The sequence below is a fragment of the Stegostoma tigrinum genome, chromosome 3 (assembly GCF_030684315.1).
Source record: "Stegostoma tigrinum isolate sSteTig4 chromosome 3, sSteTig4.hap1, whole genome shotgun sequence".
Taxonomy (NCBI): domain Eukaryota; kingdom Metazoa; phylum Chordata; class Chondrichthyes; order Orectolobiformes; family Stegostomatidae; genus Stegostoma; species Stegostoma tigrinum.
The window spans coordinates 116,351,112-116,366,359 of record NC_081356.1 but is presented as its reverse complement, the minus strand read 5'-3'; the positions used below and the strand labels follow the sequence as shown (position 1 = coordinate 116,366,359).

General features: G+C 42.5%; 1 protein-coding gene across 4 annotated transcripts in view; it reads left to right on the top strand.

Moving 5' to 3' along the window:
- The window catches only part of tenm3 (teneurin transmembrane protein 3), a 3,293,451-nt gene that overhangs the window by 2,548,538 nt on the left and 729,665 nt on the right, over positions 1–15,248 (top strand). For all 4 annotated transcript variants that reach the window (XM_059644858.1, XM_048526868.2, XM_048526869.2 and 1 more), the window contains one exon: positions 13,155–13,263. The gene's annotated coding sequence lies outside the window, so the exon portion shown is untranslated. The remainder of the gene's footprint in view (positions 1–13,154; positions 13,264–15,248) is intronic.

Here is a 15,248-nt window from a genome sequence, read left to right as displayed (position 1 = left end):
TTTAAACTTACTACGGATCACAGGGCTGATGACTGGCTGAGGCACAGTGAGAGTTAGGCCAAGAGAAGCACAATTTTGGACGAGCTCAATTTTCAACTGAACTATCTGAATCAAGTAATGCTGCACCCAACTTCTAAATAAAGGAAGCAGAAGGAACTAACATTTATATAGCACCTTTCAGAACTTTGAGATGTCCTGAACCCTTTTACAGCCAACAAACTACTCCTCAAGTAGTTGCAATGAAGGAAACAACCTGGCGATAGACATACAACTACAACTCCTTGTGTACTTCTTCAGTACATGATGTTTGCATCACCTCCTGAGACAAACTGGGAGGTAAGTGATACAGTGGTGATGCCACTTGAGTGGTAATGTGAACGTATCTGTGTGAAGCACAGGCACATCATTTAACTCTAGCTAGCCCCCACTTAGAATACTGTGTCCAATTTTGGGCCCCACACCTCAGGAAGGACATACTAGCCCTGGAGCGTGTCCAGTGGAGATTCACACGATGATCCCTGGAATGGTAGGTTTAACGTATGATGAACGGCTAGGGATCCTGGGATTGTATTCATTAGAGTTTAGAAGGTTGAGGGGAGATCTAATAGAAACTTACAAGATAATGTGTGGCTTAGAAAGGGTGGACGCTGAGAAGTTGTTTCCGTTAAGCGGGGAGACTAGGACCCGTGGGCACTGCCTTAGAATTAGAGGGGGTAAATTTAAAACGGAAATGAAGGACATTTCTTCAGCCAGAGAGTGGTGGGCCTGTGAAATTTATTGCCACAGAGTGCAGTGGAGGCTGGGACGTTGGATGCCTTCAAGGCAGAGATCGATAAATTCTTGATCTCACAAGGAATCAAGGGCTACAGGGAGAGCGCAGGGAAGTGGAGTTGAAATGCTCATCAGCCATGATTTAAATGGTGGATGAGACTTGATGGGCCGAATGGCCTTACTTTCACTCCTATGTTTTATGGTCTTATTTGGCCCCTTGAGATGGCTCCACCATTTAATAAGATTATTGCTGAACAGATTGTAACAACTCTTACTATCCTTGAAAACTTTTCACCCTCTTCCATACCAAGCATCTATCTGCATCTGCCTTAAAAAGATTCAAAGACTCACCTTCCACTGCCCTTGAGGAAGAGAGCCCGAAAGACTTACAAGAAAAAGATTTCTCTCCTCTCTATCTCTATTCTTTCATTTGCGGCAACCCCTAGTTCTAGATTTGCCCAGAAGAGGAAACATCCTTAGCACATCCATCCTGTCAAACAGCACCCACCCCGCAAGATGTTTCAATCAAATTACCAATCTAAACTCCAGCAGTTACAACCCTTACATGTTCAAATTTCCCTCATAAAACAACTTGTCCATTCCATGTATTAGTCTAATAATTTTTTTCTGAACTGCTTTTAATGTATTCATTTTTGTCTTTAAATAACAAGACCAATGCTATTCACAGATTTCCAGACATGGTTTCACCTGTACAACTGAGGCATAATCTCTCTACTTTTGTGCTCAGATCCCCTTGCAATAAGCAATAACACTGCATTAGCTTTCCTACTTCCTTTGTTGAGCGGTGATTCATGCACTAGGACTACTGAATCCTTCTGCTGCTCAGAGATTCTGCAATCGCACGATTTAAATAATATGAGTTCTTTTACACTCTTCTTGACAAAATGAGAAACTTCACATTTTCCCACATTATACCACACTTGCCAGATCTTTATTCAATTATTTAACCCACCTATATCCCTTTGCAGTCTCCTCAGTCTTCACATTTACCTTCATACCTAACTTTGTGCCACCAGCAAATTTAGCTGCCTCACATTTGATCCTTTCACCAAGTCATTTATATAAATTGCAACAAGTTGAATTGATCCCTATGATGCATAACTTGTTGCACCTTGCCAAATAAAATTGGCCCATTTATGCCTGCTCTGTGTTTGCTGTTAATGAGCCAACCTTCTACCTGCACCAGTCACAGTCTAAGGATAAGGGATAAACCATTCAGGACTGAGATGAAGAAGAATTTTTTCACTCAAAGAGTTGTGAACCTTTGGAATTCTCCACCACAAAAAAAACTGTTGGTGCTGGTTCATTAGATATATTCAAGAGGGAGCTGGATGTCGCTCTTGCAGCTAAAGGAATCAAGGGGTACAGAGAGAAAGCAGGAGCTGGATTCTGAAATTGCATGATCAGACATGATCGTATTGAATGGTGCTGCAGGGTTGAAAGGCCAAATGGCCTACTCCTGCCTGCTGATATTTTCTATGTTTCTATTCTGGCCTTTATTTTCTGCAATAACTTTTGTCGTGTCGTATTATCAAACGTGTTATAGAAAGCTCATTGCAGTACGTCCACAGATTCCCCTTCTTCCATAGCAGAGAATTGTTTGTCAAATAGCTCCAATAAATTGATTAAATATGATTTCCCATTCAGTAAACTGGATAACTCCAGAGACTGAGCCTACAGTTTTTGGGATATAGGTTCAAATCCCATGACAGCAGCTGGTGGAATTTAGGTTTAATTGATAAAAATCTAGAATGGGCAATTATTCTCTGTACCAACCCTCCTTGTTTACCAATGCCCTTTAATGCCATCCATACCTGGCCTGGCCTTCATGTGACTCCGGAGTCACAGCAAGGTGCTGACTTTCATCTGCTTCTGAAGTGACATTACAAGCCAGTGACTCCAAGGGCAATTAAGGGTGGGTTACAGATGCTGGTCTGTAGCCATTAAAGCCCACACCCTGTGAAAGAGTAGAGGAAAAATATGATTTCTCTTCAGCTGGTGGCAAGCTGCCAGTGGAACTAGTTGGCCCAGTAGTTAGATCCAGCAGGTCTGCACTGGCGAGGTATCTAGCTGGGCAAGACCTGCTCCTCAGCAACCGTTTTATTCAGCAACCACCCCATGGGCAGTAAACAAAAGCAACTTCATACGGTGCAACACCCTCAATTATCACTGTGTCTCAAAAATCCATTGTGACAGATTTCTTAGCAACTGTACAACTAATGGAAGACATGAAACAATCATCCACAACAGCTTCTATTGTACAGTAGCCATAGCTAAATTGTTTATGGTTCAAAGCAGTGAGTGTGCCGATGGTGGTTGGAGAATTAGGGACCCAACCAAATCTTGTCTTTCCAAATTGACCGGTAAGTTAACAGTGTGTTGTATTGTAATGTTGTGATGCACTTCATGAGGTCTAACAGAACAACTGCAGAAAAAGTGGGTAGGAATGTAAAGAAAAAAAGTTGAAGTCTTCAAATGAGAAAGAAATTAACTTGGGCTCGATGTAAAGAAATCTCACAAAAGACAAGGAATCCACTTACAGGGTTTTTAAACTTTTGTTTTCTTTTGGTGTGGAAAACAGTGCCCTGCAAAACAATGGTATCCTTTCAAATGCAGCAGAAGGGAGCAGTGTAGTAACATTGCTGCAAATATCTGTGTTTTCACTGAGAGATTTTGGCTACATGCTGAAGAATCATAAACACTGCAAGAACAATTTCAGCAACTGATTTGAAGTATACTAAATCTCCCTGTCTTGTAAAATGGGAGATAATTGAAGGCATTTTTTTATAGCATGCGTTGTAATGTTGTCTTCATTTGTGTCTGCATGTGATATAAACACAATTATTCTTCATGCAACCTTAGAACCCAATGCACTGGGCCACGCTCAAAAATCACTCTTCCTCAATAGACACTTATAAAAGAAAAAGATGCCTTGGGCACTGCTTGTTAACAGTATCTAATAATGTGGTTCTGCCACTCACAAGCTGGAGAATGCAATGCTTTTTTTAAACTAATGTTCAACTTTTCTTTTCAACAACAAAGAACTACAGACCCCAGGCTGTTGCTGCTAAAAAGATAAGACCCACATAGAAGCAAAATAGACAGTTAAGAAAAGCTTCCATATTAAAGATGTATGCTTCACAAGAATGATTCATTGGCTAGATAGACCTACAAGGTCAGATTCAGCTGTTATTAGCCTCAGTGTCATCGCTGTGTCTATATGTGAAATATAAGTCCAATCACTTGGGAATTCAAGTTAAAAGCGCCGTCTATTCTATTAAATACAGCACAAGTTTCATTTTACAATGGAATAACATGAGGATAACAGTTGGCATCTTTCGAACAAAACTCTCTGCCAACCGTGACAAGACCAAGAGGAGGATTGATGGGGCTTGCTGCCCCCTAATCATTTATGGATCAATTCAGTCTTGGTGAACATGACCTAGGAAAGGTTCTTTCAAATAAAAACTACTCGCTTCCCTGCAGCGAAATGTTACCCCGGACAGTAATGTTTGTAGTGGGCTCAGTGTTTGCACACAGGTGAAGCTACCAGTTGATATGCAGAGGCTGTATCTTATCAAAATTAGGAGATACTTTCAATTTTAACACTTTCAGGAAGAATTATGCCACTTCCTTTGTATAAATATCCAATACAAATTTGCTGCGCTTAATTTACTACTTGGGAGGTCTGGGGTGGGGGTTGGGGGCATTGCATGGGTGGCATGAGCTGTGTTCGAAATCATTGTTTGGCTCATGCTTCGTCCATTTCCTACTTGTTCTCTCAGATGCTTGTCTGTGAGAGACTGAGCACAATGTACTGCTTGCGGTTACAGCATTACAAAAAAAATTGAAAGAAATGTAAAATTCAGAACAAGATTAACATGTGTTGTGTTAACATCTTGGATCGCAAGATGATCACTTTCCTTGCAGGCTGTGACAAGAAAAGAGAAAACTTGCGTTCCTGAAGGACCTTTTGTGATCTCGGGACATTCGAAACTGGTTTACAGCGAATGCAGCACTCTTAAAGTGGGTGTTTATTGCTGTAATGTAGGAAGTGCAGCAATCAATTTATACACAACAGGATCCCGCAAACAGCAATGGGCTATCAGTTGGTGAATCTGTTTCAGTTGATGGAAGGATAAAGGTTGGCCAGAATGCAGTGGAGAACACTCCTGCTTGTCTTTAAGATAGTGCTTCAGGATCTTTTATCACCATCTGAAGTGGTGAAGGGAGCCTCGGTGCAAGGTCACAGCCAAAAGATGATCAAAATAATCAACACAACAGTATTTTTGTGGAATCTTTCATGTAACAAAACAGTCCAAAGTGCTTCATAGAGGTATTATCCAACAAAGTGTGATGTTGAGCCGTGTGAGGAAATATTGGGGCAGATGATGAGAACTGCTTAAAGCAGTGCAGCAAGGGATTGTTAGTCTGTCCAGTCAATCCCTGTTCTTCACAACTTACTTAACTGGATTTGGGAATTGCAAATACATTTGCGAAATTAGCAGATCACTCCAGATTGGGAGGTGTAATAACCATAAAGGAAGAATGCATCAAATTCCAGGCAGATGATGATAAAATATTGGCCAATGCAAAACTATAAGGGTCCCGACTCAAAATGTCAACTTTCCCACTCTGCTGATGATGTCGGGCCTGCTGTGTTACCTCTGACTCCAGCACTGGCAGTTCATCCTGTTCTCTGAGTCTTTATTTTATTTATTGTGGACAATAAAGGCATGACAAACATTTATCACCCATTCTTATTGCCAGGGAAAATATTGATGAGCTACCTCTTGACAACCAATGACTATGGACCACATCAGAGGGCAAATAAAAGACAAACAAAAACATTGCTGTGGGTATGAAATCACATGTGGACTGCATCAGTTAAAGTTGACAGTTTTCTTTCTGAATGGAAATGAGTGAAGCAATGGTTCTTTTTTATTTCTCAACAGCCCAGTAGTCACACAGAATCACTGACTGTAGCTTTTCTAAATTATTCAGTGAACTAGATCTAAATTCCCCTGCTGCTCTGGTGGACTTTGAACTCACATTCCCTAGATCATTAATCCAGGCTTCTAGATTCCTTGTCGAAGTAACGTGACAAATAGGCTGTTAATCCTGGCACGATGGCTCAGTGGTTAGCTCTGCTGCCTCCCAGGCCGAGGGACCCTGGTTCAATTCTAGCCTCAGGTGACTGCCTGCATGGAGTTTGCATGTTCTCCCTGTGTTCGTGTGGGTTTCCTCCCACAGTCCAAAGACGTGCAGGTTAGGTGCATTGGCTGTGCTAAATTGTCCCTAGTGTTCAGGGATGTACAGGTTAGGTGGGTTGTAGGGGGGAATGGGTCTGGGTGGGATGCTCTGAAGTTCAGTGTGGACTTGTTGGGCTGAAGGGCCTGTTTCCACACTGTAGGGATTCTATGATCCTGGTGTCGTAATATGATATCACTAATGCTCCTTTAAGGCAAAGTTTAGGAAAACTGTTAAGATCATGCAACACTACAAAAGGGTGTGGAGTTGAGCCAAATAGCTCCTGTGCAATGAAGAAGGAAGCTAGATAAACATACAGAAAGGAAAGATTTACTGATAGGGTTCGATTAAAGGTGAGTGGGAGTAGCCTGAATGCTGACTGGAGCAGTTGATGCAAGCGGTGCCTCTCAGTGTTGTGCATGTAAAGGTGGTAAAGCGGGATCTCATCAAATATTAATTATTACAATTAGGTAAATTCAGAAGAAGCCAGGGCTAGAAATTGAAACTAATGAAAACTAAATTTAAAGCAAACATATTAGGAAGAGGTTATTCAATCCCTCAAGCCTTTTTTGCCATTCACTGAAATTATGGCTGACTCGTTAATGATTTCATAGAACATAGGACATAGAAAAGTACAGCACAGTACAGGCACTTCAGCCCACGATGTTGTGCCGTGGAATAATCCTAATCCAAAAATAAAATAACCTAACCTACATTCCCCTCAATTCACTGCTGTCCATGTGCATGCCCAGCAGTCGCTTAAATGTCACTAATGACTCCGCTTCCACGACTACCACTGGCAAACTATTCCATGCGCTCACAACTCTCTGGGTGAAGAATCTCCCTCTGACGTCTCCTCTATACCTTCTTCCTAACACCTTAAAACTATGACCCCTGGTGGCAGTCAATCCTGCCCTGGGGAAAAGTCTCTGGCTATTGACTCTATTCATGCCTCTCATTACCTTGTACACCTCAATCAGGTCACCTCTCTTCGTCCTTCTCTCCAGAGAGAAAAGTCCGAGCTCAGTCAACCTCTCCTCGTAAGACAAGCCCTCCAGTCCAGGCAGCATCCTGATAAACCTCCTTTGCACCCTCTCCAAAGCCTCCACATCTTTATTTCATTGTGTCCGTTTTCTCCACTTCCCATGATATCAGCAACTCATAAAAAACCTGCTGATTATCTGTTGAGCCAATTGCCACAGTGTTTCCAAGGAGGAATTCTCTATGTTTTGTGAGGAATAGCTGCGTTTTGAACTTGCACCAAAATAGTTTAGTTCTCATTTTAAGATTAAGGCCTGTCGCTGAAAATTGCCTTCTCTGATGAATTGATAACATTCAAAGCTAACAGTTTTGAAGTCAAAATCAGAAAAGCTCCAAATGCAGCAAGTTCAAAACAGGGGCAAATTGAATCATCACCTGGCTGCATGTTTTTCTCTTAGGTTCAGTTTTTTTTTCTACATCCCATAAATCTTCCCAGCTATTACATTGGCTTTGAAAGCATGATGATGACTCATGGGAATAATGGCCTAGATTAAAAAGGCAGAATAGCCATTTTCAATTTCAGCTGTAAACCAGCTCAACAACTAAATTCTTTGCAAATTGAGGTGAATTGTCAGACCAGTGCTCTTTGACTACGCTGAAGTTCCTTAGAATCATTTATAAAGGATGGCATCCTGGGACTTTCCAGAACTTCACGGGCAGTTGAAATTGTTCAGAGTTGAGCGTTTTAATCCATTTAAAAGAACAATCTTAGTTTTCTGCATCAAGGACCTCATTATCTTTACCAAATAGCTTAGCTTGAGCAGAAGGCAGTTACCATGCGATTGGCAGCAGGTATTCAGAAGACAGCACTGTGGTTTAGCAAATGAGAATTGCACTCGTGATGAAAATTCAAGTTAAAGGCCATTTCAAATAGTACTTTCGGAGTAGCAGCTGAGAAAACTTGCACAGATCGCATTCATCAAATGCATATATAGTCCCAGCTGAGGGCTGTGCCAGTGGGAAGTGTCGCTGCTGACATTAGTCCTATCTCCTTTCCCTGAATATTTTAGAATTATCTTGGTAAAATGTATGCTTGGCTACAAAGCAATTTGGCCAAAAAAATGCTGAACAGTTTTCTCTAACAACCTAAGTAGGTCTCACAGAGAGACAGCGCAGATAAAAAGGGTCCTGTTCAGTCTAACCATTCTGTGATCCCGAAAGTTTCACTGCTACAATAGAAACAATCAAATAGTTGATAGCTGAAAAGGTATAGGTTCAGTTAGATTAATTTTTTTAAAGGACTAATTTGACATATAAATGATTATTTGTGAGTATGCACGATCGCGTATGTGCATTAATGCATTCAGACATTATAAAGAGGTTCATTTTATTTCAGCAGAAAGTATGTGAAAACATGCTTACTGTTGGGATATTTGAGACTCAGGAGCAAAGCAGATTTTTCTGGGCAGAATTATTTATCTGACAAATGCAAATTCCTCAAAGCTAAATGATAGCCTTCTCGATGGCTAAACTTACAGTCATCACTCTGGTCCTTAGTCTGCAGAAAAAGCATTTGTCTGCCATGTGCAACATTGTTTGCATCATTCTCCCCAAAAGCCTTCATCCTTCACAATGAAGGATGGGCCTATAGGTTCATAGCTTGGCCCAAACCTGTTTCGCAAGGGCCAGTTTTGCCATGGTATTTCAAAGCCTGCATTCAACATACAGGGTTTGTCACAGGAATTTGTGAGTCACTTCTTCTTTTTCACAATCCATACCCTAATGGATTTGTGTCAGTAAACTTTGTTCAAGAGGATTGCCCATATAGGTGTATTAAAGGGATGGTACACTTCATAAAAGTAGCAAAGTCAGCAAAAATACACTTTTTTTAGACAGAGCCTAAAGCTATCAACTTCCTCAGCATTGAGTCAATAAGTATGCAACTCAGTCCCTTGCATTCTAATTTTGTTCACCAATTGCTTGCGAGGAATCCTGTTGGAAAGTCTTTTGAAAATCCAAATGTGCCACATCTACTGGTTCCCCCTTGTCTATTCTGCTAGGTACACCCTCAAAAAGAACTTCCAACAGGCTTGTCAATCATAATTTCCCTTTCATAAATCATTACACCCTTCTCCCCCTTTTTGCAGTTCTCCGCTCTGGTACATTGTAGAGCTGGAGGATCCCAGATTGAATCTATGCTTTGAGCTGCCTTCACTGATTTCAGTTGGGGCAGTAACTTGGTAGTTACTAAGTAGCTGTAATATCCCCCAGCCCCTAAAGTTCATGGTTGCCTGCTATTCACCATCAGTTTCACACAAAAAACAGGAATACAGAAACTAGAGCACTGCTATCAGCCTTGCAAACACAACCCCAACGACTCTGCTAAGATAACAAAGTGTGAAGCTGGATGAACACAGCAGGCCAAGCAGCATCTCAGGAGTTTCACACTTTGTTATCTTGGATTCTCCAGCATCTGCAGTTCCCATTATCCCCAACATCTCTGCTATCAGGATTGGATTTAGATGCAACATTATTGAGGGCTCAGTGGTTAGCACAGCTGTCTCACAGCACCAGGTTCTTAGTTTCAATTCCATTCTCAGGCAATTGTGTGGAGTTTGCACATTCTCCCTATGTCTGCGTGGGCTTCCTCTGGGTGCGCTGGGTTCCTCTCACAGGCCAAAGACGTGCAGATTTAGTGAATTGACCAAACTAAATACCCCGTTTTGTCCAGGGAGGTGCAGGCTAGTCGCATTAGCCATAGGAAATGTAACGTCAGAAGGATGGGGCAGCTCTGGGAAGGTTGCTGTTCAGAAGGTCAGTGTGGACTCGATGGGCTGAATGACCTGCAAGGATTTGACAATTAAGCTGTCAGCTTGACCAAGAAGATCTGTATCAGTTTATTTTCCCAATGTCCTAGTCAATATGTATCCCTTAGTCAACACAAATAAAACTGAATATTATACTGCTGTTTGTGGAATGCTGCTGTGAATTATGTATATTAGTTGTCAGGTTTCTAACATTTGAAAAGTCAAGAAAACATCAGTTTGGGATATTTTAAGATCATGAAGTATGGTACATAAATACATTGTTTTCCATTCTTGAATTATTAAAGTGTTGAATAGGAGTCACGTGCCTACGCTTTAACATTGGTTCTAAGGAACCAAGAAATGTATGTTGATGCATCAGCAAAGAGTCTTCCCCTTTGCTCTTGAATTTTGTGATCATTAATTTACTCTCTCTTTTTTACTTATCTCTGTTCTGCTGTACAGAACGTGGTTCAAAGTTATTTTTGTGGTGAATGTGTGTTATTGAAATCGTGCGTGTTTGAAAAATACATTTTTGTGTGCTGTTGTGAAAATAAATTGAAAGGAAAGAGCTACATAACTGAGACAAAAACAAAATATACTGGAGATACACTGCAGGTCAGCACACTTTTACGAAAATAATCTTTGCTTCAGAAGTGTTGAGTATATTAATTCCTTGGAATGAAGAAACCATTAACCCTGCTATTTTCACAGATCACAACACACATCCATTTGCCTTTGAAATCTTCAATTCTTCTCTGGAAAATAAAGCTCTTTGATATTGACAGCAAAATGTAGTTAGGGAAACGCACAGTATATGTCACCATATTACCCTGCATGGGGTCAGCCCAGTACAAAGCTGCCTAGAGCGTCAGAAATCTGTTAGGCTGACTCCTGCATTCTGTTTTGGCTGTCAGTTTTGTTGAGTCTCATGAAAAGTTTTTCTGGGCAAGCCCTAGAGAGATCCCCGCTGCATCTTAGTAAACTCATCTCATTAGATACCTACTATACCTACTATGCCCATGTGCTGCCCCCTCACCTGATTCTACACTCTGAACAAGTGTTAGCAGTCTGCCATTGCTCCTTACCAGCTTCGTAATGGCAAACTTGCCACAAAGCTGGACTGCTCATGATACATAGCTAGCATGGCTGACACTCCCACACACATACAAACCCATTCTTTCACCCTAGTCATTGCTTAACCAGAAGAACACATTGTTCACCTGCCCTTAGATACATCCCACCAAAACTCTCTCTGTGTCACTACAGTCTGGCATCTTGTCATTGTCCAGTCAGGGAATATCTCAGACAGGCAGGCAGTCAGACCATTCCAGAGATGAGCTTTATTTACAGCCAGCAAAAGACAAATGAGCCGAATGTATAGAGGTGTAGATCTCCCCCACAATCCAAAGCAAATGCTGACCGATGACCAATTGCTATTTTACATTCTATGATTGCTCACTGCATCCTGGAAGTGAGTCTCAGTCAGCTCCTGCTTGAATTGAAGTGCTTCATGAGGTAGTGATCTGTCATGGAGAGCCTTCTCCTCCGTACTGTCCTCTCACTTGGAAGACTGCTCCCATTCTCCCAGGTCCTCACCATCCAGCACATTGCCTCAGCCAATTGAGCAGAGCACAGCATGCCAGGATGTTGGACTGGACTGGAGCACTCACCCAGACTTGTTTCAGCAGCCCTATACCTTTCTCCATCATGTTGCTTCTCAGTGCACGGGTGGCACTATTCCTGGCTCCACATCTTCAGCAGGTCATGCAATGGCATCATGAGCCACTATGACAATGGGCTGTACTTGTTCCTCAGTACCAGCCTTGTCAGGCATGTGGACTGTCAATGAACCAGGTACACAAGAATGCTGCAGAATATAGGAGCAATGGCAGCTGCCAGGGTAGCAGGCACACACCTCTAGGAAGTAGTAACTTTATTGTTACCTACCCTGGAACCAACAATGGTAGTCACTGCCCTTAAACCATTCCCAGTTAGCCAACCAGGCCTTACAATGCTGTTCCACATGACCCCCATAAACCCTGACTTTACCGTGTCACCATCCTTGTTCTCATTTCAGGCATGCTTCTATTTCCCTACAGCTTCCACTGCCCCATCTCCTTTTAGCCATTTGGCCCTTTTTGCCCCTGCAAACCCCTACACACAGCCCTCACTGATGAACACACAGACCCCCATGGACTGTGACCTTTTTCCAAGACCATTGACTGAGTTCGACAAGCAGATTCATCACATGACTGACCAGGCCCCTCCTGGCTGACAAGACACCACAATTCCTGTGACAGCTTGTGATGACCCTTCAGGATTGCCACTGCCCATTGCTGAGGGCTGTGTGCAACCAGCCAGAGCAGATGACCAACTGTGATCAAGTCCCACAGACTCTTACTGTGACCAATAGTAGTGGTTCTCCTGCTAACAACAACCACACCCACCCTCTTTGGAATTTAAGACTATCCTCCACCAATTTTCCAAAGTAGCCACTTAATTGAATAAACAAGCATGTTAGCCCTGCAAGGAGCTGGCACATGCTGTAGCCTTATAGACTGATGCATTGGCTGGCAATATGCCACTCCCAACATCTCTCAGGACAGATCACAAATGCCAAGCTGCTTGTCTATGCCTGACCACAAGAGCAGCCACTACGACAGTATTGATAGCCTTTAAGCTGTAGCTGAAAGACCAACACACCAGCAGGAATGATTCAGTATGGCAGCACATAGCAAGTCAAGACAAGGCATGAATGCTGTGTGAATGCATGCAGGAGATAATTTGCATGAACACAGACTGAGTGAGCGAGCAGTTCTGAGATACAGCAAGCCTGCTAAAAAGATAAATGTAAAAATACAAGGCAGGGAGGTGGAATGAAAGAAATGTGACTATAGTCACTGGCATTGACACAGGTTTCTTTCTGTGTAGGTGTTACCGTTCTACGATACTTAAAAATGAAAGGTGTACAGTGCCAAGGATCTTCTGATCTGCGGCGAATCTGGAACACATTGCAGCAGAAGGGTGTGGAGGCCGAGTCATTGAGTGTATTTAAGACAGAGCTAGATAGGTTTTTGATTAGTAATGGGATCAAGGGTTACAGGGAGAAAGGAGGAGAATGGGATTGAGAAACATATCAGCCATGATCGAATGGCAAGGCAGCCTGATTTGGCCAAATGTCCTTATTCCGCTCCTGTATGTTATGGTCTTTGACCTTTTTTCAGGAATTTGAACAACATCAATTATTAAGGGCAGAATAACCAAAATAGGAAAGTGAACAATTTATCTTTCGGCATCAATTTTAATTCTTAATGTATTCAACAGGCATCCTGAGATTGAAGCAGCAAATCTGGTGGACCTGCAAGAGGAGTGAACGCTCTGGTTGGGAAAACTGCAGGGCAAGCAAGACTGCTCCACAGCGTCTTCCAGTCAGGTAGGCCCTTGCTGGATTTAGCCCTCCAGAAATTCTGCATAGGAATAAATGTTACGTATTACGTCCCTCCAAATAATGAAACATCTGCACGGGTTTGTATGGAAACCTTTGATTGTTGTTGGCAAAAAGCAGACAAAAAATCAAAAACGCTGAAGGGCTGCAAGTGGCAGAGATGGTCAGCATTCCGTGGAAGGAGCAGACGAGTTAACATTTCAGGTGGAGGCATTGTTAGAAATGCCATCAGCTAGCCGATGATGTTGTTAAGCAACTCGATTTCTGGATCAGTAACTCCTTGTAGGTACTGCCTGAAGAATGGTTTAGCATCTGCTTCGAGGTTTTTAGTTGATTGAGGGCAAAGTTTCCAGGTTACATGCTGAATTTTCTTGGAAACTAAGCTTTCCCATTTTCTTTCAAGGCTGTCCTGACTAAGAGTTGAAGGCATTATATAATCATTGATATTCACAGCAGAGAGGGTGGCCATTCAGCCTGTCACACCCATGTGCGCTCTTTTCACTCATCTCCCACAGCCAACTCCAATTCTGTTATTCTAAAATGTCTTGCCATTTCAGCGACAAGGTCCCACCATGATTACAGCACAAATGGAGGCCACTTTTCTCCCTGAGTCCTTGACAGCTCTCTGCAATGAGGAATTCAGTTCATCCCACATCCCAATCTTTTCCCCAAAGCCATCCCATTATCACTGTTTTTCCTCTGTTCAGGCCTCTACCCAATTCCCTTTGAAAGCCATATTCCACTCTGTCTCCACCACACTGTCAGCTAGTGCATTCCACATGATCAAAATTCACTGCCTAAAAAAGCTATCATCACTGTAGTATAAGATGATGAGCTGCAAATGCTGGAAAACTGAAACAAAAGCAGAAATTGTTGGAGAAACTTGGCAGGTCCGGCAGTTTCTACGGAGAGAAAGCAGAGTTGATGTTTCGAGTCCAGTCTGACTCTTCAAAGCTGATAGTAGCCCAGAATCTGATGGTATTTATGCTGATGACAGGAAGGTGGGTGGGGGAAGGAGTGAGCAGATAGATGGAGACTGAGAGAGAAAGAAAGTTAGGCAGATAAAGGGAAACTTGATAATCAACCAGGGAAAAAGAAAAGCTGACAGTCGGGACAATAAGTCAGTGAAAGCAGCCCATGGAATGATACAGCCAGGGATGCAGAGGTGGAGAAAGGACACAGGGAGAAGTTGTTCAGGCCCTAAAATGTTTGAAGTTAATATTGAGTCCTGAAGGCTGCAGGGTCCCCAAGCAGAAATTGAGGTGCTGATCTACCAGCTTGTGCTGAGCTTTGGTGGAACTCTGCAGCAAGCCTGAGACAGAGCAGTTGACCAGGGGAAGATGGTGGTGTGTTGAAATGCCAATCATGTTGCATTGCGCTCTTTTGACATTCACTTCTGAGTCTGTGTCCCCTGGTTCTCAGTTCCTCTGCCCACGGGAACAGTTTCTCCTTACCTACACTGTCCATTCCCCTCTTGACTTCACTTTTACCTTGCTCGATAAAAATATTTCATTTCCACCCATTGTGCCCACTGCAGACAGAGTGCAGTGCAAAATCTGAGATAATAGGAACTGCAGATGCTGGAGAATCCGAGAAAACAAGGTGTAGAGTTGGATGAACACGGCAGGCCAAGGTCTAGGCCCAAAACGTCAGCTTTCCTTCTCCTAAGATGCTGTTTGGCCTGCTGTGTTCATTCAGCTCGACACCTTGTTATCGCAGTTTACAATCTGCCAGTTCAGCTTTGGAAGAAGCAGTTAATGTATATAGGTACACTGATTAATGGACTTGTCATTGAGCTGGCCAGCATGCTAGAGTGATGGTGAAGTGGCTTAACCAGACACATTTTTGATTTGGTTACTCTTGTCCTGTTTCACAAAGGGCTGTCTGTATGGCTGTAATTAAAAACAAGCACTGTGATTAATTTCGGGGTTTCAGTTTATAAACTTGGTTAGAGACATACACTGGTTCAATAG